The sequence below is a fragment of the Maylandia zebra genome, linkage group LG8 (genome assembly GCF_041146795.1).
Source record: "Maylandia zebra isolate NMK-2024a linkage group LG8, Mzebra_GT3a, whole genome shotgun sequence".
Taxonomy (NCBI): domain Eukaryota; kingdom Metazoa; phylum Chordata; class Actinopteri; order Cichliformes; family Cichlidae; genus Maylandia; species Maylandia zebra.
The window spans coordinates 29,112,166-29,136,954 of record NC_135174.1 but is presented as its reverse complement, the minus strand read 5'-3'; the positions used below and the strand labels follow the sequence as shown (position 1 = coordinate 29,136,954).

The following is a 24,789-nucleotide window of genomic DNA, read 5'->3' as shown; positions in this document are numbered from 1 at the left end:
GTAAATATAATAAAGTGAAAGACAGTGTGAAGTTTGTCTTTATGATCTCAGTTCAATTCAGTTTATTTATACAGCACCAAATCACAACAACAGTCGCCTCAAGGTGCTTTATATTGTAAGGTCGACCCTACAATAAGACATAGAGAGCAAAACCCAACAATCATATGACCCCCTATGAGCAGCACTTTGGCGACAGTGGGAAGGAAAAACTCCCTTTTAACAGGAAGAAACCTCTGGCAGAACCAGGCTCCTTTGCCCTAACTAACATCTTCAGCCATTTTTAGACATTGATCACAGACGTACTGCGTCGCTCACTTTAAAACATATTTTCACCCCTAACCAATCGCCGCCCCTCGCCGAGGTTCTTTGGAGGTTTCTTTCTGCTAAACTGAGTTTTTTCTTCCCGCTGTCACCAAGTGCTTGCTCATAGAGGGTTTCTCTTATTCTCTTGATTTCTCTTATTTTAGTGTCTTTACCTTAAAGTTTTAACCCCTTTGAAGTGTCTCTTGTTGTCATTTTGTGCTATTTAAATGCATTTTAATAGAAAGTGAACTAAATGTTCTCCGTTTTCCTGCAAAAGCTTTTCTTGATCTCATTAGACCAGCGTACCTTCATTTCACTATAATAAAAAGCATGTATGGAGTAAAAGCCAGAGGTCAGGGAAGCACAGCCAGTCAAAGGTGAGACGGGGAGAGATAAGGATTGACAATGCTGTGCAGCGCTGGTCTAATGTACATGTGGGAGGGTCCTGGTGCCTAAACTCAGGTTTCTGAGATAGTTACAATCTAATAATCCAGGTTTTTATTAATCTGCAGATGATACTGTGTTTTTTGTATGTTGGTTTTAATTTCGGTTTATTTGTTTGCTTGTTTTTACTCAGCTGTCAGTCTCTTCATTTACTGCCCAGAGCAGCACGTGTGGTGTCCTAAACTCATCACAAAGGAAAAGGTGCGAGCCTGCTCGGTCCACCATAGATATTACTGAGTCAAAGCTGCGCTTTTAAGCCGATGCATTGAACAGGATTTGAAGGGAAAATATCAGCTTTGTGTTAAAATGCTGGGAAAGGTGGCAAAAAGCAGACTTGACATGAGTGTGGGAGGAACTCCACAGATGACAGGCGGCTGTAGCTGACAGATTCTGCCTCTTGTCGAGAAACTAAGCTGACATTTGGTCACACTACAAACTCGTTGGTTTCCAAACCTGTCAAGATGTGGGCCGGCTCTTCAAATCACCCAATTTGTTCCTAATGTTCATAAAGTACAACTGACTTTGATAATTGCTGATTCGAAATGAAATCTTATCAGTAATTCAAGCCTGCAGCTGTAAAAGCTGCAGGAGCGTTTTGTTTCAATCAGCTGCTAAAAGCTTCGGCTAGACAGGAAACGTCACGCGCCTCATATGTCACACAGGACCGACAGGCTGAGAGAGATAATAAGAGTTTCTCACTTTGTAAATAAATTCTGGATTTAGTCATCACAGCTGAACTTTACTTTCTCCGCAGTGTTTTTTAAAAGGTCAACGTCTTCATCTGTGATGGAGCTTCAGTGTGCTTTACTTCACCTGCCGCTCTTTGACACACAGAAGTAACGCAGTCAAAAACACTGAAATCACACCAACAACCGTGTAAATGAAAACCGTCGCATGCTTTCAGTTCAGTCGCTGAGCAGCGTTCGGCATCGATATCCATGCAATCAAATGAGGATATTATGTATCTGTTTGCAGAAAAAAAGAGAATGGAGAAAGCGAGCCATCACGTCTGAACTTTACTTTCCTGCCAGCAATCGGTGAAAAAAGAGAAGCTGGGACATTTCACAAAAGGTCAGCTGAAACCTCACGCTGTATTTTTAAGGCCGAGGGAGCGGCGGCTTTAAAAAACAGCAGCTGACACTCACACGCAGCAGGACGAGCTTTTCTGCGCGCCACTTTAAATGACGTGTTTGATGAAGGCACGCTGTTGTTGTTGGAAAAAGGATCTGAAGCAGTGACAGAGCGAAGCAGCACGCTCAGGACGAACGTCTCCACCGAGCGCTGAGACGCTGACGTGTCCAATCAACTATTACGGCTGGGCAGCAGTCTCATAGCTGAGACTCACCCGGGACGTTAGCAACAGCAGAACATAACAAAGGATCATGCTGCTGAACTCTGTTTTTATGTTTTGCTTCCAACGAACCAGACTTTGTTACTTTTTTTTAGGTCTTTCTTTGGTAATTTCCTGCTTGTGTCTTTCATTTTCAGTTCCGTCCTTGTACCTGATGTTTTTCTTCTTTGTTTTTTAAGCTGCTTAGCCCTTTAAAGCATGAACCATGAAATAATGTATATATTAATACTGTATGTACAGACGACAAGCCCAACATTAAAAAACAGATCTGAATGTCCGTCAGTGATCCCGGAGACTACTTAAATACAGCTCAGGCTGAGAAAATGAATAAAAAGTGGTCTTACAATTGTTTCTTATATACTGCACTTCCATGCATATTTGCATGTTTCAGTGAATTCCTGCACCCACTTTCTAATTTCTTAGTAAAATGTGAACAAATGAGGGATGGCTCAAGACTTCTGCACAGCAAGTCAAAACCCTTCCACATGAAATAGATCAGAGGGCAATGTGGCTCCAGAGTGCAGTTCCCTAATGTCTATAAACACATTTGCACAGGAATATGCATTAATATGTAATATATGTGCCTCCTACTCAAACACTCGTGCAGCTGTAGTTGCCGGCTACAAGTTCAAACGTTAAAGACGCACACATTATCTTCGTGCACAAAGAGATAAGCAGCTGCGTGTCACTGCTAATAACGACTGACATGAATATTATGTTGCCTTCTGAACATTAGTGAAGATGAGGAGCATTGTGAGTGTGTAAAGCAGCCCAGAGAGTGTTTCAGTCCCTTTTTTCACCTCGGACATGTTAATGAAAAGACAGATAACCCGGTCCTAAGTTTAAGACCAAACATCCATCGATTCCCCACTTAGCCTTCGACTTTCGCCCTCTCAGAGCGATGTAGATGTAGATCTGCAGTGCTTGTCAGTGCACTTTCCTGCACTTTGTGGGAGCTTGAGGTGGATGTGCTGCCCTCTGGAAATGAATTATACAACCAGTAGTGATGCTTTGCCCTGAAGCAGTCCGTGGATCGTCCTCCCACGCAGGAGAAGCACTCACATCACAGACAGATGGCGAGAACAATGTCCACCGCTAACCAAGGTCAATTGTTATTCTCCAGCGCAGCACTTGGTCGGTGCGCTTGTGTGTCCACCTCTTACACACTGTGTGCACGCACACGCGCATATGTACACGTGTGAGTGGGCACATGTAAATATGCGTGAGGTCAAGCTTCGACCCCGCGGTGCTCATTCAACACCGAGGGAACATTTCCGGGAGACGCTTCGGAGGATCGTAACTTAGCCGATGAGTGCCCTTCTCCCTGTCTGCTCTGCTGTTTTACGACTCCCTGGTTACGAACCTCTGCAAAACAGCCACAGCGGCCATTTGTAATTCTAATGGTCACAGGTGGCACCCTGCAGCTGCTAACGCGCACTCAGTCATCTGATTGTGCCCCCCGTGTGGCGATGCTGGAAAAATCACTGGGTGGCGTCAACCTCTGAAACCACAACATTTAAACGCCTATAAAATGTCTCTGCAGGGCCACCGTACTACTCTGCAAACAGGTTTCTGATTGGCTACTGCTTCATACAACCTGTAACAGTAAAAAAACATTTTGTGTGTGCATTAGTAAAATTATCAGTGTGATTTATTATGTCAAAATACATTTACCCCCACCCTGGCTTCTCTCCATTGGCTCCCCCCACATTTCAAGATTTTCCTCCCCACTTGTGATCGGAGCTAGCTGGCAGCCGTACATCTTAAAGTGGGGTGGGGTAGGGGGTGGGGTTTCCATGCAGCTGTACCGAATCTAAAGCTGACCACGGTTTTAGCATTTTAACGACCTACCCGAAATGACAGGGTTTATAGTAATTTCCATCTGATCCGTTTAGTGTGTATCCAACCTCTCGCATAGGCTCCACCCCCATCACAGTCCTAAACAGAGAAAGTGGATGGAGGCTCGTGCTGTCTGCAGTAGATTTGGCTCCTACGTCATGCAGGGATACGTGTGAAATGCAGCAGATGGGTTTTCTGTGTATTTAGAAGCAGTGGAGCTAAGTGGTCCCTGCAGGCCGGGCTGATCATCTCAGATCAGCTCTCTCCAGAGCTGCTTAGATGTTTCCAGGAGCCACAGTGTCAGGAGCTCAGGTCGTTTAGTTTGGATTTGACTGGCCTGGGTTAATTACACCAAGATTCCAAGGAATGCAAGGGTCAAAGGTCACTATCAAGCAGACCATCTATTCCATACATGTTCCCACACCTTCCTTCATAACCCTCTTCAAACCACTTGAATTGTATAACACCTTTTCCTCTCCTCCACCACTTTTCCTCTTAAAGCCCTTGAATCCTGACCCCGTGCCTTGTCATATCTTCTTTCCATCCCTGCTCCTCTCATGAAAGCCCTTGAATTATCTCGTGCTCTTTCCTCACTTCCTCTGCCCTCCAGTAATCCCGCCATCCAACCCGTTATTAGTCGTGTTCATCTCTCCAGCTCCTCTCCGCTCTCGCTAACCTCACTTCTAATATCATGCATTACTTTATGATGTTATCTTATAGATTTATCAGATAACCAAACTGGGCTGCAGCTCTCTCTCTCTCTCCCCTCTCTGCCTCTTTCATTGTTCATCCTGGGAAACTGATTAGCTTTAATGAACTATCCTGCACAGCATGTGAGCGTATATATCCGCCCTCATACGGAGCAGGGTGTGTGTTTTAGAGCTCCAGGAGAGCAGATCCAGACCCTGCAGTGAGTCTGTGTGTGTGTGCTGGATGTGTACATGGAGGATTGTTTGAGGTGAGGTGTAAGGATCGGAGACTGGACCACAAAGAACTGTCCACACTAAAGTCTTGGGATGCATTAACTTTAACCTGCTAGTGGATCTGCTGCCAGGTGTAGTCATTGCTTATATACTTTCCATCAGCAGTTAAGGCGGTCGTAAGCATAAGCGAGGCCAGTTTCTTTACTGAATATTACCGATAAAAAGGTACTTTTGCTCTATCAAAAGGAAAAAACACTCAGTACCCCCGGATTGATGTTTTGATGGAAATATATGTTAACATCACAACATCTGTTGCATGCCTGCATTCATTAACCCGCTGCAGTGGCGTACAGTTCAACCACATGCACATTGTGATGCTAATAGTAATAAACCAAGAGGCTACTGTGGTGCCACAAAAATGAAGATGCGGAAGTGCATGAAAGTGCAGTTCCTCCGATGGCCACCTGAGGCTCCAAAAACAAGCCAATGCCAAGCTGAACAGTGTAAACCAGCGGCCCCCACCCTTTTTTTATTTGTCCGGATAAATACAACGGAATAAAATGATACGATCAAGACAAAAACTGCGATATTTTGTGAATATAATAATAAACGTGACTTCACTGTGTAATTGTGTAACTTTATTAGCAGCGTTCTCCTGAAATGCACCAACAACATTGAGAGTAACGTCCTCCTCTCTGCCTCTTAATGCTCTCAGGTCGCTATGGTAATGTGTAAATATTTCTTTCAAAATAAGAGACACAACTACAACACGGGAAAAGACCCAGGGAAAAAGAGTTCACGATAAAACCCCTGAAAACCACAAATTTCACACCTGAACCTCAACTCTCATGGCCCGGTACCAAACGACTCACGGACCCGTACCGGTCCATGGCCCGGGGTTTGGGGACCGATGGCGTTAACAACATGTTTACAGCCTGGTAGATGAACTGGTTTGAGAATAGCTCATTTTCTTCACACTAGACTTAAGGGCGCGCTCACTTCAATTAACAAGCGTACCCTATAAATCCAGAACCTTCATCATGTTTGTGCCGTTGATGCCGTTTGGTCAGAAGAGCTTTAAGCTGTTGATCAATCCACATGCGCTCACTTCTGGTTCAGCTGCAGAGCTGGGTAACTTCATGGTGGCCACAGTCTATAAACTGAACTTCCAATATCACAGAGTAAATTTCCTACATGCAGAGAAACATGATGTTAACCCCGCCCTCGCAAAGTTGAGCTTTTTTATTTGTTTCATATGTCGCTGTGGTGGCAAATTCGACTGGAGACTTTAATTGCAGCTCAGCTGAAGTGCTGAATTTCTGCTCTCGTCTTACAAGCCCACAATGTCCAATTAACATGATGGTTTTTGAACTTCTCACCTCATCTACATAATGGAATATGGATAATATATTAGGGCTTACAGTATTTCAATCTACAGAGGGCAGAGCTGCTGCTGGCAGATATGAGTTAACCCGGCTGTCTCCATGTGTTCAGCATAATATCACAAGTCTTCCTAACGGTTCTTCAAGTGACAGGGCAGACCTAAGGATGATTAACAGCAGAGATAACAAGGAGGCTGTGAATTACACCGAATAAAAGGACGGTGAAAGGTGCTTTCTCAGGAGGTGGTTTTCAGAACTGTACCTGAAACATAAAAGATTTCTAAAACTCAGGCAGGACATATTCAATCATTCACTGGGGTAAAGTCAGATATCAGCATGCATGTGTCAGCTGTTGAGTAGCCGAATGTTTCTGTACATTTTCCAGCGATAACATCTGATGCATCGGTTTGTTAGGACATGACAGCTTCCACTGTGGGACCATTTTAACACACTCACAGAACCTAAAGAACCATGAAACTTTAAAGATATGATGATATGACTCTTTACTTCCCCATGTGTGCATTAAATAAAAAAGTCAATACATGAGACAGAGAAGACATAAATGACAAGAAATGCCACACTGATAGAGCAACTGGAGTAAAGGTGGGTTGCAAAGCAGCTTGCATGAGCAGAAGCTGTGGGTTTGACGAAGCAGCTCAAAGCTTGAATGAGATCGGAGCGACCATGCTGGTGACTGCCTGATATTTAATTTCTAAGCTGTCACTTTGATCTGATCCTTGGCTTTAGATATGATCTCCAGTTTTGGTAATAGGGGCCCACAACAAATGGCCCACATTAAAACAACGCCAGTCCACCGCACCACGTGTTTGCTGATTCATGTGACTTCTCTAAATCCTATTTCTTCTATCGGCAGCTTTGCTTTTCAAACATAGTGCACTCACAAAGCTTTAATGCCAGGCCGACGCAGCAGTTGCCTTTCACCATCAATTTGTTCCTATTTTGAGGAGCAAACTTGTACACGTCCTTGTTTTTAGAGGTTCAATGAAGCAACAAAAAAGGTGAAATCCCACAGCAGCCGAGGGGGAAAAATACTCCCTCTGAGCCCGGTGTCAGAGCAAAACTGTGTGATTTAGTGCAAAATAATGTTGTTGTTGATAATGTCAAGGACAGAATGATTGTCTGCTTGTAACATTTCATAGTAACACACATGCACATTCACGCACATGCACGCACAAAGCATTCAGGCCTGAACACAAACCAAAGTCCAGATGGCTGAAAATGGACAGAGGGTGTGTGTGTGTGTGTGAGTGTGTGTGAGTCTGAGTGGGTATCATAGGAAACTGGAGAGGGTGCAGCATTGTTACCTTGGAAACATTTTAAGTAATTATGTGTGCCCTGGACACCACGATGCCGTGTATGAGCAGGGCAGTGTGTGACTTTACCAAAACGAATGCAAATGTATTCTCTCCAGGATTATTGAATCATATAAAGCACCTAAATAAGAAGAGCAATGGCACACGGGCACAAATATAGACAAGAGCTAGAACGAGCAGAATGGGAAAATAAAGCCGAGGAAAAAGCTGCCACAGAAGGTCGGAGTAAGAAAGCAAACAGACAGACAGCACCTCCTCGGGGAGGTGTCCTCTCCTGAGAGCAGAGCTGTTCAGATCTCTCATCACCTGCCTGCATTGGCTCGTGCGTGGAGCAGAATAATAAAGCTGCATCCCCGATCTCCAGGTGGACTCAGCCCCCCGAGGTGCTTCGTACGCTCAAAGGTAACTGGGAAAAACAGAGTGGTTTACAAGCTTATGGCAGCCTTTTGAGAGACTGACAAGCATGCATTTATGTAGGGGTATTATTGTGTTCTTTATGGCGTAAGGCCAGTAGCACCCTCTACTTTGGTTAGAAGAAATATCAGCTGTTCAGTTTCCATTGCAGACTCGTGATTACCTCCCGGTGCAGGACGGAGTGGCACAATACAGAATACAGTGGTGCATTATCTTGTCTTTTAGGGTATTATGAGGTCCATCTATTATTGCCATTACAGGGTGTACTTAATCTTACTCTTTGTCTGTACTTTCAGGAGGCCAGTATTGAACCTCTGGTGGCGGTCGTGTGCCAAGTCACCACCAATCTGTCTAGAGGTCGGGGTAAGTTTAGGATTAGGTATATTTACACCCTTTATATGAACATTTCAACTCTTTGGCAAACCAAATAACACAAGAACAAAAAGTTTACCTGTAAGAGCAGATATATCTACATTACTCGGAGCCCTTTCACTTACACTTGTTGACTTGGAGATATCCTTGTTCCTAATAAGCAGTTAGCGGCTAGGTTGTTAGCCACTTGTGATTAGCGTGCTGGCTGGGTGATTAGCACTGTTGCTTCACAGCAAGAAGGTCCTGGGTTCAATTCCACCGTCAGGCCTGGTCTTTATGTGTGGAGTTTGTATGTTCTCCCCGTGTTTGCGTGGGTTCTCTCTGGCTTCCTCCCACAGCCCAAAGACATGCAGTTAGTGGGGACAGGTTAACTGGCAACTCTAAATTGCCCATAGGTGTGAATGTGAGTGTGAATGGTTGTCTGTCTCTGTGACAGACTGGCGACCTGTCCAGGGTGTACCCCACCTCTCGCCCTAAGACAGCTGGGATAGGCTCCAGGACAGGCGGAGTAGAAGGGCCTTTTTATAGCCTTCAATTAGAAATGGACTGGTTGACCTCTTGTATTACTTTTTAAAAAATCTTATAACCACATTTGTGAGAGGATGAAGACCAATGGATGATGGGTTTTCCAAATCTGCTGTCACTGGATTACTCTGACGCAGACAGAAATTGGAGCAATTCTCAAGAAAGTTCCTGCATCTGAGTGTCAGCTCGTCGAAAGGTCAGCTTTGGCTCCGAGCCGTGACCAGCTGAAATAAGCAGCCAGTCTCTGCTCTTGACCTCCCAGATTATTTCACTTAAGTAGAAGCCCGAGGAGGTAATAAAACTATCCAGGGCTGGAAAAAGAAGAGGCCACAGAAAAGCTGAGAGACAGCAGTACTAGCTGTTACTTAACAATTTTTATCTGCCTCGTTATGATCTTGGGTGTTTGCTGATTACCAGTCGGACTCAACCAATCGAGGCCAAGATCCTCGGGGACTTAAAGACTGAGATAAATGCTGTTTAACTGCAATCCAAACATTTTCTTAGTAACAAACTTGTGTATGATTTGCTGTGCCGGATCGTCCGTCCTTCAGCAGACAGTAGGTACTAATGCACTTTTGAAACCTTCATTGTTGTATCCCAAACACTGACTTATTATTTTTTAGCTTCTGTCCATTATTAACCCATCGATTAACCATTAAAACGTAAAGTAGAGCCATATTTTACCATTGTAGCGTCATTCTTTTCATTAGAAATATGTCGTTGGCTTAGGGTACTGTTAATTTATCACCTGACCCTGCATTTCAGAATAAAAGTGTTTCAGAAATTTCATTTGATTGTGGCTAAAGAACACAAACTACCATAACTCTGACAGGAGCAGAATTTAAACCACCTCTGACAGGTACTAAGAGTTTGGTTATTCATCGATTGTCTGGCTGTCTTCACCGTTAAAACTCAGAAACGAGCAGATCTTTACCTGATGTGATTTTTTTTAACTATTAAATGGTGCCAGCTAATTTTCAACAGCCTTAGGAAATCATAAAGCTGTCTGTGTAATGGAGGTCCACCGTAACTAACCTCCACAGTGGAAACCACCGGCTCATATATTCTGATTTATCATCTTTTGTCCTGCTCGACCATCAGGTGAAGAACATCTGTTGGTAATTCTCCTCTGACTTATTCTCAGCTCCACTCTGTGATTTCAGGCCTTAATCAATCGTGAAGTCAAGATCACATCAGCCCAGAGACACGTCGCCTGCAGCATCGAGACATCGACTACACTCGCACGTGTGTTTGCTCCCACTATTAAAACCTGCAGTCGGCTCGCAAATCTGTCTGCATGCTGATTGCTGCTGAAATTAGCTTTGAGTTCGATCGATACTTCTGTTCTTAATAAACTTTCGGGACGCTTTGCTGACGCGCTGCAGACGAGATGTCTGTTCGGCCGCTTTTACTGCGAGTTGGTGTTTTATGATGGACTCATATCCACCTGTGATGTTTAATTTAAAAGCCTGCACAGCGCTGCGCACACGCACGCTTTTATCGTAGATACATTACCAGAATTAGCTCTTGAAAATTCATCAAGCCAATAAATTTTATACTCGAGTAAACAGCCAGCGACGGTCACTGCGGGAGACAGCTTCACTTCAGCATCAGCACTGTTTGTGTGGATGGAGGTGGCGGTTTGCAGATGCTTCCGTTTCCAGTAAACTTGTTCATCGGGGCTTTGATTGGATGTCGATCCAACAGTCGCATGAGGCGTAAAAACAAAGACTTCCAGTCATTAAAAAAGTTCTGTGTGAAACTTTCAAAAGGTTCAAGAGGAGAAAAAATGTTCAGTGAAACTCATCCAGGTAAAGCAAATATATCACAAGTCTACCATAACTTAGTCATTTCAGGGCTGAATGCTCATAGAAGAACCATGAATATCCAACATTAATTTGGCCTGAAACTCCCCATTCCTCCTCCAAACTGCAACTTCCAGGACCATAAAGGATCTGCTGCTAATGACGCCTAATAATTCCAGATACTCTCAGAGGTCCTGCAGAGTCCAGTTAACAACGTGTAGTCACAGGAAGTCATTCATACAGCAGACAGGCTGCACATCCAGGCCTATTCTGGGCTACTCGTCACACTTCGGGCTCAGTTACGATTCTGACAAATGTCACAACACGCCTGACGTGAGAAGAACCTGTTGCTGAGCTGAAGCAGCCAAACTCGCGCAAACATGGATCATATTTGGCCAATGCTGTCTGCTATATGGATATATTATTACGCTCATTGTGAAATATTGCTTTGTTGATTATTATGGGTGTTAGCTGTGCCCAGTGCTGAGCTTTCATTGAGTGATTGATGTGGTTAGTCATACCTTTAGTCTGCCCACACTGATTCATGGCAGAAGTTTCCAGAAGGAATCAGGCTTCTGCACGGAGGCTCATTATCATGATGAGCGAGTCTCATAAAGCAGAGGAACTGGTACATAAAGCTTTATAGCTCATATGTAAAAAATATGCTGCTGCTTTGATAAAAGTGATGGATAAACAGCACATAAGTGTTGCTGCTTTGGCCGGTCAGTGCACGTCGATAAAACCAGGATAAGATCATCTTTACTATTTAAAACAATTATTAAATAAAGACCTGGACACAAAATGAGTCCTGCAAAGTAAAAGAACCACTGCTGTAGTATCAGATACACTGTAACCAATGTGAGCAGTTCAAACAGCATCAAACTGTAATATCAACATTGATGAAACAGGTTTATACAGTAAATTACTTTATTTAATTTGCACTGAATTTAATTTACAGCAGATTTATTGTAATTATTATAAATCCAGTTAACACACCTTTAGTTTGAATGCAGTAACATCAGGATCTTTGGTCTAAAAACTTTTTGCATTAAAGTTAACACTTTACAGCAGTGAACGCGTGCACACAGACACACACGGAGCTGTCCAACATCATTGATGATCACAGAGGTTCGCACGGCTGCAGGCCGCAGGCCACTGTTATTAATGAGATGCTGACTTCAATTAAATACCACTGAGAACACATGCGCAAACAAAAAAATGTGTATACAAGTGTAGGATTCATCTTTGTGATTTACATTCACGCGCTGCTGACAGGCTGGCTGGCGAGTTCTATTCTGGGAAGTCGGCCTGATGTTGTTTCTGCGATCTGACGATGAATTAAAGATGATGCTACCTCGAGCAGAAACAAGTGTGTGCGTCTCATTTCTTGTCAACACGTTTTCCCTCAGCGCCCCACATGTTCACCGTCATTAGCCCGACGCCGTGTCCACCGTATCTTCTGGACCGAAAACCTCGTCTGTGCACCGGACGCACGAGCAGTGTTTGATAGTCTGTGCAGCTCAGCATGAAAAGTGAGCAATAACTAAATGATTACAGCAACTAGAAAAAAAGAATAAATTACAGACATGCCGGCGTTTATTTTTCTCAAGGATCTTTAATGTAAACAGAAATGTAATAAATTCTACATGAAAAGCACAACTTTCATGTTGGAATGATGAACATGAGTAATTATTGTGATCACAGTCCTGTACGTGAAGGGATTGTCGCCTCTGCGCACAGTTAGTCAGACGCTTCCATGTGGACCTTAAACCAGCACAATGCACCAACATCAGCCCATCGAGCAACGATACAGAGATGCACCAGTGGTCAAACCAGGACTCCCAAGGCTGACCTAAAAATATCCCATTGATGTGTGTGTGTGTGTGTGTGCGCGCAGCTTGATTGAAAGGTTTCAGTCTCTTTTGATGGCAGCCGCCTCTTTGTGCCCCCACAGATCGGCGTTTAAGCATTCTTCTGGAAACCTCAGTGCGGCATCACAGATGCATGCAGCAGTTGGTCTCGACACTTGGCTAATCCCACTAACAGCCCACTTGTGCACGAGGATTTGGGGGGCGGCAGGCCTCTTTCCTTTTAGCTAAATGCCTATTGGCAGAGCGGCGTGTCTGTTGGCAGGCCGGAGTGTCCCGGTAACAGGAAGGAGCTCGGCACCTGTCAGTCAAATCGATTGGAAATTATGCAGCCTGGGGACGGCGGCGGTCCTCCTGATCCCATCCATCCTTCCGCCCCTCCGTCACTCTTTTTTATTACACTTAAATCCATATGTGGCGCTCTGCTCTGCCGGTTTGACCTCTGTGTGCCAATATGCTAACCTCCAGTCTATGTGCAGTATCTCGTATGCAGCGGCAGCTTCAGCCCACTGCAGCTGGATCTCTCTGTTCAATCTCCACATTCAGAAAAGAGACTCGACTCCTGTGTTTAACACTTAAAGTGATCGTTATTGTGCAGTGATTAAAGAGAAAATGAATTTAATAGAAGTGAAGCCAGAAATGTTGCTTTAGCTCCTGCCGTTACATCACTGTCATCACACTGAGCGGATTCATTAATACATTAAAACTAAAATTCAAGAGATTCTGAGGTTAAATTAATTGAGACGTACAGCTTTGAAACTATGATGGCTAACAGCATTACGATTGTGATCTTCAGCACCCATCCTTCCTCTTCCTCACCTCTCCTCCACCTCCTTCTCTCCCTTTCTCCTCCTCTTCCCATTGATCCCCGAGTTGATTTGCTGCCAGTGTCTTTGAGAAGTCCCTTTGTGAGGTCTTGTGATGCAGCACCCTGCATTTATTTATGCCTTTTACTGTCAACTGCCTCTGCAACCTCCAAGAGAGCAGAGGATGACCCAGACCAAAAAAGATGAAAGGAGAGCGACGAAAGAGTTCGACCTCTGGCTCTTATATCGGTTTCTTTTCTTCTTCAGATAGCAGCACTTTGGTTCTGGCAACATGAGCTGCCCAAGTCTCTTAGACTCACACTCTCGAGCCTCTAACCAATCACTTTGTTCTCTGTGTGTGTGTGTGTGTGTGTGTGTGTGTGTGTGTGTGTGTGTGTGTGTGTGTGTGTGTGTGTGTGTGTGTGTGTGTTTCTTCAGTAATCAGCTTAATAAATTCGAGTGCTTTGATTCACCTTTGGAAAAAACCTAACTGGAGTAAATTCTTCATTCCAGGAAAACGACACTGATGTATCCAGAGTACGTCAACACATATACTTACAGTATGAGTGGCCTCTTTAGCAGCTATTCAGTAAGCTTGTTTAACTATTAAAGGCATCGTGGTGTTTGTAAAGTGCAAAGCAAACAAAGAGAAGAATTGGTATTTCCAAGCGTGACGCCGTGGTTCTCAGCTGGAAAAGGACTGGGAAGGTGTTGCTGCCCCAGAATGAGCATGCTCTGAGGGGTGTGTGGGCTCAGCCTTAGAGATGGGGTGAGGAGCTTAGTCGCCGGGGACAGGCTGGACCTGCTACTCATTCACATCAGAAGATTTTTACAGTATCCATCATTCATCACTACATCCCACTATACTTAAGGTTTGGTCGGGCAGCTATTGGCCAATTGATCTTTGATGATAGCATCCCAACAAGTTCTAAACACTTCAATTCAGTGTTTCTAAAGTGTTGCTTTCTACCATTAGAAAGCATCTGGCATCTATCCAGACTCATAAAGGACTATTTTCAGCCCCACAAAGAGCAACAGAGTCCTGCAACAGATGGTCGGACCCCCCCAGAGTCCTCATCCCGATATGGAGTCAGTCTGGGATCACATTGAGACACACAGCCTGAATCCAACAAACCTGCACGTGCTGGATTTAAAAAAAGCAAAGTGTATCTTCCAAAAATAAAGATTTGATCTTATTCAACACTTTGCCTGAAAGAATTGAACAAATGTCTGAATGTCTTCACTGACACAGTGAACAGGGTTTATTTTAGCAGAGGATGATGTAGTATGTATGTAGTATGCTTCATACACTACTGTATGCTTTTACAGTAGAGCCTACAGACTTAAACAGGAACGAGCTGATCTCTGTACCAGACTACATAATCACATCCTCTGATGGCTCAGCTTATATCCTTTTACATGTCCGATTTGCAAAATTCACTAATTAGGTTGTTCATCCTGCTGCAGGCCACTTTGCAACCCAGGTTCTCCTTTCATATCAGGGTCTAGACCAGGGGTGGGCAATTTCAGGCCTCAAGGGCCGGTCTCCTGCAGGTTTTAGCGCTTTTCAAGGCACCCAAAGCGCTTTACAATACCATTATTCATTCACTCTCACACTCACACACTGGTGGAGGCAGCTACAGTTGTAGCCACAGCTGCCCTGGGGCAGACTGACAGAAGCGAGGCTGCCATATCGCGCCATCGGCCCCTCTGGCCAACACCAGTAGGCAAGTAGGGTAAAGTGTCTTGCCCAAGGACACAACGACCAGGACAGAGAGCCCAGGGATCGAACCGGCGACCTTCCGGTTACAGATGCGATTCCCACCCCCCTGAGCCAGGTCGTATCAAATGATTAGTTTATTACCAGGCCTCTGGAAAACTTCCACACATGTTAAGGAGGTAATTTAGCCATTTAAATCACCTGTGTTGGATCAAGGCCACATCTAAAACCTGCAGGACACCGGCCCTCGAGGCCTGGAGTTACCGAACCCTGGTCTAGGCTCATGTCATGACAGTTTGTTCCACATAGAGGTTTCTATTATGTATTCCATAAATCCAAGTGGGACAGCAGGGAAGTCCTGGAACATTTCCATACACCAGCAAATACATATTGGAAATACAAATACATGGAAATTATCTTTAAACTAAAGACTTCTTCAGAGCTCGGAATGACTGAAACTGCTTTCCTGAGGTTTGGAAATATCCACACATCCCGTCTCTTTCCTTTGAAGACTTTGTGCACAGCCTGAAAGCTAAAAGCTACTTTCTGATGGTTCAGATTCAGAAAGCCGGTGTAACTGGATTCATTGTTCACCGACTCATTTAAGAGTTTTGGTGAGTTTCGGTGTGGGAGAAGTTCTGCCACTGTCGCTGCTGCTGCTTTGTTCCCCCCGACAAACCTGACTGAAGGCAAACGTTAAGAAAAAAGACTTGAAGTAAAACTGCTTTAACTCTTTGCATTAACAAACGGTGCCTGGACATATATAACAATGTGTTCCACTTCACATCATCAGCTTTTAAAGTTTTCCTCATAACCATAAACTTGAGCGGCTTCCCTCTGAGAGTTATCTCTATCTGTGAGCTCCCTCAGCAAAGAAACGCTCCCACCGCTCAGACACAGGAAAGAAGAAAAGACATTAGGAGAGAAACAGTGAGGCGAAAAAGTGATGTGTCGTTTTTTCAGGGGAAGTTGGACAGATTTTTACCCGTGAGCACTTTGAAACGTTCTTTCAAGAAGCGCACAAACAGAGACGTTACTCTTGGAGCTTCACTCGACCTGCTGGAGGCCGAAAGTGGCTACTGACCGCTTCCTCGCTCCACAGATGAAGTTGATGTATCTTCACAACATCCACCTGCCCGACCCTCTTGAGACACCCCGCGTCCTTCTGCCGCATTTAAGGTCAGCAGTGTCGGTCCAGCTTGTTGGCGGTTTTGTGGTAAAACACTAATTCGTCATGGCAGGATGCTGGGAGCGCTCTGCGCCGTCCCCCCGCGGTCCGGTCAGCATTACAGGACCCCCGCGGCGGCGCTGACCTCTCGTTTATCAGCGATACCCTCCCTGCCGGGCGCAGAGTGTTTCCAGCTCGACTCAAATAAAGAATGTCTGAGGGGTTTAAAGAGCTGAGCTCAGGCTGTTTCCTCCGAGTGCTCCGCTGGACTGTGAAATACACCAAACTACGATGAAGCTCGGACTTTTCTCCCTCTGTGGGGTCTTCCAGCCGAGCGGCCCCACAGTTTGTCAGCGAGTCAATTTTCCACCCTGTTCTGTCCAAACATGACGAAGCAGAAATGATGTCATTTCGGTTCCCTCAAAAGAAAAAATCTCTTTTTATTCAGGTTAAGGACTACACTTTAAACTACATGATGGTCTACACTGTATGTCACGGTCTCACTGATGGCTAACACTTTGGGTTAGTTGTTTTGCCAGGTCATTCATCCATAGCCGGAGCTGTCAGAGAAACACTATGAAGATTAAATACAGAGTTTTAGAAAACTGTACTCCCCGTTTCTCTTTTTCTTTGTGTAGCATTGCAGGGATGTCACGGCCGGTCACGGCCCCCACACAAACAGTCCCTTTAAAACTGCATGTACACTGTGATTTGGAATATGTCACTGTGATTTACACAGATCAGCCGCAACGTAGCACAACCTGCCAAAAAAGCTATGACCTGTCAGGGTATGAAGACGGGAGCTCATGTCTGGCACTGTGATGTTGGAAGTATGTCCTCTGAATCCTTTGGATTGTTGGGTGGGTGTGGGTGGGGTTTGTTTCTCCAGCACATCTGACAAATGCTCGATAGCACTGGGATCTGGACAGACCACAGCCGAAGCAACACTGTGGGCTTTTTGTCATGTGCTGTCACAGAGTATCAGGATAGGTGATGTGTATGTGGCATGCACAGATATGCCATTACGAGCACTGCATGCTCACTATTATCCACATCACCTGCTCGCTCTTTAATGCGGTTGCACATGTGAAAAACAGAGATTCCCCGTCTGTCTGGGGCCTCAATGGGTGTTACAACCCAAACCTCCTTGGGGTTGCTGTGGTCATTAGAAGTTTGCTGTGAGGAAACTGGAAACGGGTGCAGCTCGCCTTCAAAATAAAGCTAAACTTTTACTGCACTTTGGGCTGTGTTGCACTCGTCGCAGTTTCACAACCACATAACACGTAGTTGGTGAGTGTTTACAGACAAGTCAGTGTCTTATCATTTTACCTGTATTACCAGGCACTGACCAAGGCCTGTGCATTGAGGGTCTTTATATAGACCCTAAATATGTCTATGCATACATATTACTTTATTAAATGCTTGATTTAAACATGTTAAAAAATTCATTTAATGTCTCCAACAGTTTTTTCTACCCTAGAATCTAATGTGAAAGAGGGGCCATCTTTATCGGACCCTCTCAAGCACACACTGCTCTTCAAGCCTTACATTTATAGCCAATCTGGAGAAAGGTGGCTCTAAAAGGGGAGGGGCTAAAGCAGTCTGGATGAATGTACATGCTGCTTTCCTGCAGCAAAGACACATTTCATGTGTTGAACAGGAAGGAGGTTTTTCCCCCCTCTACACTCATTTTTACAATTCCTTTATAACAACTTCCCCTCATCAAATATCAAAAAGAAAAAAATCCCCCCCCCAAAAAAAAAGGGAAATTTCCTGGACACACGTTAAAGATGCAAACATCACCTGCTGACATGCCTTCTATCTGCCACTCCTGCACAGACCAATGAAAGTGTCCGAGTGAAATCGTTTCACCTGTGCTCTGCAGGACGTGCGAGCCTGACCCACTTTCACTCCTGAAACCTTTCACCTCGTCGAGGAACGCACCGCGGGGAATAAACTCGTCCTCCCGTTTCACACCTGCCGCTCGGACAGACTCTTCCACTTAGCCGATCCGCTCCCGAGCGTTTCTCTGAATGCATCCGACCCGTTTCTCACTCCACTCGCATTGTTACGCACTGAAACTTGAAGCAATCACAGCTTCTCTTGAATGTGGAGGAAAAGTCATCTGTCAGAGATTCACACACGCCCTCTGACAACATTTAAGAGATTTCATCCAGAATGACAAAACACTTGTTTGTTTTTCCTCCATAAACTTATTTGGCAAAACTTTTAAATTTGATGCCTTTATGCTGTGGCATGAATCAGCTGTAATGACCGTCTCTCTTTTTTTAATGTACCATCTATCGATTTCTGCACTCATAAAGTGCACGTACTGCTCTCCAGAGAGCATTTGTGTTTTTCTAAATGCAACTCAAACTGCATTTATTCTCACCGACTTCCTCTTTCTCTTACTTTAGTTTCTTCATTTAGAAACTAAATGTATAATAGTCCATCCATCCATCCATCCATTCGCTTCCGCTTCCGCTTATCCTTTTCAGGGTCGCGGAGCCTATCCCAGCTGTCATAGGGCGAGAGGCGGGGTACACCCTGGACAGGTCGCCAGTCTGTCGCAGGGCCAACACACAAGGACAGACAACCATTCACACTCACATTCACACCTAGTGACAATTTAGATTAATCAATTAACCTATCCCCACAAGCTGCATGTCTTTGGACGGTGGGAGGAAGCCGGAGTACCCGGAGAGAACCCACGCAAACACGGGGAGAACATGCAAACTCCACACAGAAAGACCCGGCCTGATGGAGGAATTGAACTCGGGACCTTCTTGCTGTGCGGCAACAGTGCTAACAACCGTGCCACCGTATAATAGAAATATATAATATATAATAAAGCTAAGCATTCATCGAGACTTACACTTCAAGTAGAGAATGTAGAACCTCGAACCTGGCTCAAAATACAGACCTAACATAGATTTTATTATATATTTCTATTATACAATATATAATAAAATCTATGTTAGGTCTGTATTTTGAGCCAGGTTCGAGGTTCTACATTCTCTACTTGAAGTGTAAGTCTCGATGAATGCTTAGCTGAGCTTTGATTTGCCACTGTGGACACACAGCAGCCCAGAGAGCAACTTTGTTGAATGCAACTGTAACTGGTTTCCTTCCTGCAGATTATCATCTCTGCAGACTGAGAAATGTTTTTAGTGAAGTTGAGCATTTGCACTTTCATAAATCCTCCTGAGCATCCATTGTTGCTCTTGCTAGGCGTAGCTTCTGGTGATCTCTGCTCGCTTTAAGTTAGAAAGCAAACACTCCTGACAGCATCGGCTCTCCTGAGTTCATCCCACCCGGCTTGCTTTCTCCGTGGAACACCGTGAAAGCTGAAGCTCTTCCCTTGTTGACCGCCGCCCGTGTGGAGGACGCGTTTGGAAAGAGGTTCACCTGTAACACGTCTGAAACGTTCCCTGTCATCGAGCGCAGCCCGGGTAGAGGATGCGTGCTGACACGAGGCCCGGGCCGGGGCTCATCACGGAGGATTAGCTCTTATTAGAGCTGAGTGCGGACCATAATGCACCACAGGTGGCTGGCTGAGCGACCCGCCGGCGTTTGGCTCGGTGGCTGAAGTGGATGGAAGGGCAATTATCGCCGCATTCACACCAGAGCCAACGCTCTGCCGTGGGCGGCCCTGCTGCTTTCTGCTGCGCTCCGAGGGTGAAACAAGGACGGAGTGATGCTTGACAGCGCTGAAGCTCTGCTCTCAGCTGCTCCGATTCCTCAAACAGCAACACGAGGGGATCGGGTCATCGTTAGCTGTGCTGGAGTTTCAACAGTCCAGTGTTTGCGCTTTTAGTTTTTATTGCCAGCCTGACTCGTGTTTGATGTTTAAATACTGACGATAAACATTGGCTCGGTATCCAAGGAAACAAGTGCGAGTTATTCATTTTATTTGTTTGTGGTCGTTTTTTATGAGTAATTGTGCAGGATGGAGACGGTCGCTGATTCTGCTTATTAATAGAAGCTTGCAGTTTTATCTCTACTGGGATTCATGTGCCTGCGTTCATTACCAGCACCAGCATAGCTTTGCATGATTCACAGCCTGAAATGAGTCTTTAATGCTTTTGTGGCTAAATTATAGCCTAAATGTCTCAGCTGAGGTTGCACATTTAAAGGTGAATCTTTAAAGGCGGGGTCACCACTGTTGGTAGACGTAAAGCGACATTTTAGAAAACCTTTACTTTTACTCTAAATATGATTAATATGATATCAAGATGGCGCCGAGTATGGCAGCCTCGTCGCGAGCTCCCCCAAGCAACGGCTTTCTTCTGTGTTTAATTTTACTTTTCCTTCATTTTTTCACGAGCAGCACTTGTCTCCTTGTGTACGACCGACAAACCTTACTGGACATAAAAGACGGTCTTTCTTATAACTTTCCGGAGTTCAAGTTTTGCAACACGGACGCTCCGTTTGCAGACCCCCCATTCATCTCACCTGAGACGCCTTTGTTCTCTGGCCCTGGAGGCCGCAAACGCCGACACAGGGAGAAGATCTGGCGTTCTGGTTCGACTGAGACGGCGCACTTACAGACCACCGTTACCCAGTTTATTACTGGCTAATATGCAGTCTCTGGAGAACAAGCTGTGCGAGCTTCGGGCACGGATCTCATTCCAGCGAGAGATGCGGGACTGCTGCGTGATCTGCCTCACAGAAACCTGGCTATCGGACAAGGTGGCTATCGGACAAAGTACCGGACTCCGCAATACAACTACCGGGGTTCTCCGTGCACCGCGCGGACAGGTCACAGGATCTTACTGGGAAAAGCAGAGGCGGTGGTGTGTGTTTCATGATCAACAACAGCTGGTGTGATTATGCGAACGTGCACCCGGTCAAATCCTTCTGCTCACCGGACCTGGAGTACCTGATGATTAAGTGCCGGCCATTCTGGCTACCGAGGGAATTTACAGCAGTGATTATTACGGCTGTTTACATTCCCCCACAAGCCGACACTGACCGTGCACTCAGGGAACTGTACAGCGCGATCAGCAGCGAGGAAACCGCACACCCAGAGGCAGCGTTTATCACAGCCGGAGACTTTAATAAGGGAAACCTGAAGAAAGTCTCACCAAAACTCCATCAACACATCCTTTTCAACACACGTGGAAACCGGCAACTCGACCACTGTTACACCTCTTTCCGGGATGCGTACAAAGCCCTCCCCCACGCCCCATTCGGCCAATCAGATCACTGCTCCATCCTGCTCCTGCCCGCCTACAGGCAGAAGCTGAAACAGGAAGCTCCAACCCGGAGGGCGGTGCACTGTTGGACGGACCAATCGGAGTCTGCGCTGCGGGACTGTTTTGATCACGCGGACTGGGAAATGTTTCACGTGGCCGCCAGAGACATTGATGAATACACAGACTCAGTCTGTGGATTTATCAGGAAATGCGTGGAAGATGTCGTCCCATCCAGAACAGTCAAATCCTTCCCAAATCAAAAACCCTGGATTAACGGAGATGTTCGCGCGGCACTGGCGGCACCGAACACCGCCTTTGCCTCCGCGAACACATCGGACTACAAACACGCACATTACCAACTCCGGAAGACGATCAAAGCAGCCAAACGTGAGTACAGGGACAGGGTGGAGCAACAGTTTGACAACCCTCGGAGTATGTGGCAGGGACTAAACACGATCACAGACTTTAGAGGGAAAACCAGCACACCGCAGACCACGGCCTCTCTGTGTGAGGATCTAAACGTATTCTACGCTAGATTCGACACAGCGAACACCATGAGACCGGACAGTGTGCGCACCGCGGATGACGTCAGTGCGCACACTGTGTCTGAGGAGGATGTGCGGAAGTGCTTCAGGAAGGTGAACGCACGCAAAGCTACTGGTCCGGACGGGATTCCCGGCCGCGTCCTCAAGTCATGCGCGGGTCAGCTGGCTGGAGTGTTCACGCACATCTTCAACCTTTCCCTCTCTCTGTCTGTAGTCCCAGCCTGCTTCGAAATGGCCACCATCGTCCCTGTACCCAAATCCTCCACCATCTCCTCATTGAACGACTGGCGACCTGTAGCCCTGACCCCCATCGTAAGCAAATGCTTCGAGAAGCTGGTCAGGGACTTCATCTGCTCTGCACTACCCGACTCACTGGACCCTCTACAGTTTGCATACCGCCACAACAGGTCCACTGATGATGCCATAGCCCTGACACTACACACTGCCCTGTCACACCTGGAGAAGAGAGACACGTATGTGAGGATGCTGTTTGTAGATTACAGCTCAGCATTCAATACCATCGTTCCCTCGAAGCTGGACAGGAAACTGCAGGATCTAGGACTGAGCAGCTCCCTCTGCAGCTGGATCCTTAGCTTCCTGTCTGACAGACGCCAGGTGGTCAGACTGGGCAGCATCACCTCATCCCCCATCACACTGAACACTGGTGCTCCACAGGGGTGTGTACTGAGCCCTCTCCTGTACTCACTCTACACCTACGACTGCACAGCCACTAACAGCTCCAACATCATTGTGAAGTTTGCGGACGACACTACAGTGGTGGGTCTTATCACCAATGGTGATGAGACGGCTTACAGGGAGGAGGTCAGCGCCCTGACCCACTGGTGTCAAGACAACCATCTCACCCTCAACGTCGCAAAGACAAAGGAGTTGATAGTGGACTTCCGGAGGTGCAGAGAAGTACACACCCCCATCACCATCAGCGGCGCTGCTGTGGAGAGAGTGAGCAGCTTCCGGTTCCTTGGAGTACATCTGGCTGAGGATCTTACGTGGTCAGTACACACAAACAAAACAGTGAAGAAGGCGCAGCAGCGCCTCTTCTTTCTCAGGAGACTGAAAAGATTCGGCATGAGCCCCCGCATCCTCAGGACCTTCTATCGCTGTGCCATTGAGAGCATCCTCACTGGATGCATCACCACCTGGTATGGCAACAGCACCGCCTACAACTGCAAAGCTCTCCAGCGAGTAGTGCGGTGCTCTGAACGGATAATTGGAGGTGAGCTTCCCTCCCTCCAAGACATCTACAGGAAGCGCTGCCTGAGGAAAGCGGGGAGGATCATCAAGGACTCCAGTCACCCCAGCCATAAACTGTTTAGACTGCTTCCATCAGGAAGGAGGTTCTGCAGCATCCGGTCCCGTACCAGCAGACTGAGAGACAGCTTCTTCCACCAGGCCATCAGACTGCTGAACACTTCATAGACACCTCAGCTTCACTACTGGAACTTCAACATTATGCACTCCACACTGTATATAAATGCCACTTGTTTTGCACATATTCAACTCTGTATATTTTATTTTATATATTTTATTATTATTATTATTATTATTTTATTTTATTTTTTTTTTACTATTTAATTTGTAAAAATGTGTACACACACACACACACACACACACACACACACGTAGGAAAATATTTAGTATACACATCCAGAAATGCATACACTATTATATATTGTACATATATTTATTAGTTTCAGGTTGGCCATTCTTGTATTTTGCTCGTTTGTGTTGTTGTGTTTGCACATCTCTGTTGCTTGTGGGGCTCGCACACAAGAATTTCACTCGCATGTGCTGTGCCAGTGTGCCTGCACATGTGATGTGACAATAAAAGTGATTTGATTTGATTTGATTAATTCTTAGTGCAAACATTTTAAATGTTTAAACACTGTAAATTCAGTTTTGCAAATAGTGGAAAAAGCATCGAATGAAATCATTTTAGTAGTAAATTGTGATATGCAGCGTGTAACCATCTAATTTGTGCTTTAACTTGTATCAAATGCCTCAATTCAGAATGCAAGTGCGTCCCATCTACACCGCAACTGTTAAAATTAAATCTCTAATCTCTTAAATCTCTTCATTTGCTTATATTTACCCCACAGAGCTACACGACGTCTCACAGCCACAGACGAGGTAGGTTCCAGTCCCTCCGTGCACTGTGGAGAAAAACATCCTCCTTCTGTCAGAGCTGCCCTCGTCCTCCCCCCCCTCGGTCAGAGCACAGTGGCGTTAAGCTCCGTAATGAAACTCTGATTGTTTGTCGCAGTCAGCTCGCCCAGGTTTGATCCGCCCTGATGGGAAATAACACGGGAACAACCGGAGAGCCGCTTCCCAAAAAATTGCAAATTTGCTTTGAGCGAGAGGACAGCTGAAATATTATCATATTTGTCTATTTGGTTGTTTGTTTGGCTTCTTACAGAAGAAAGATAAAAAAGAACATGGAGGAGTAAAGTAGGGAGGGAACGCGGGGAGGTGGATGTAACAGCACAGATGTTTTCCAGCAGATGTGGGAGACGGCTGCAGAGGGTTCTGCTCCTGTTCAGACAGAAGACTCCGAGCGTTGCTGAGGTCAAACACTGGAGCCAGGTGATCACGTGCAGCTCACGCTTGGTGTGCAACTTCATCCCAAAGGTGTGGGATGGGAGACGAGTTTAGACCAGTCTGAACTCACCTCTGTGTAAAATATCACAGCGTGCTGTGGAACTCAAATGTAGCCACAGTGGACAGGTAGACGGCAAACAAACCGAGCGCGTCTTTGTTGAAAAAGAGAAATGTGA

The 24,789-nt window shown here is 45.7% G+C and overlaps 1 protein-coding gene across 3 annotated transcripts in view; it reads right to left on the bottom strand.

Annotated features, from left to right (window-relative positions):
- The window catches only part of LOC101469427 (glutamate receptor ionotropic, delta-1), a 594,275-nt gene that overhangs the window by 377,609 nt on the left and 191,877 nt on the right, over positions 1 to 24,789 (bottom strand). The window lies entirely within an intron of this gene.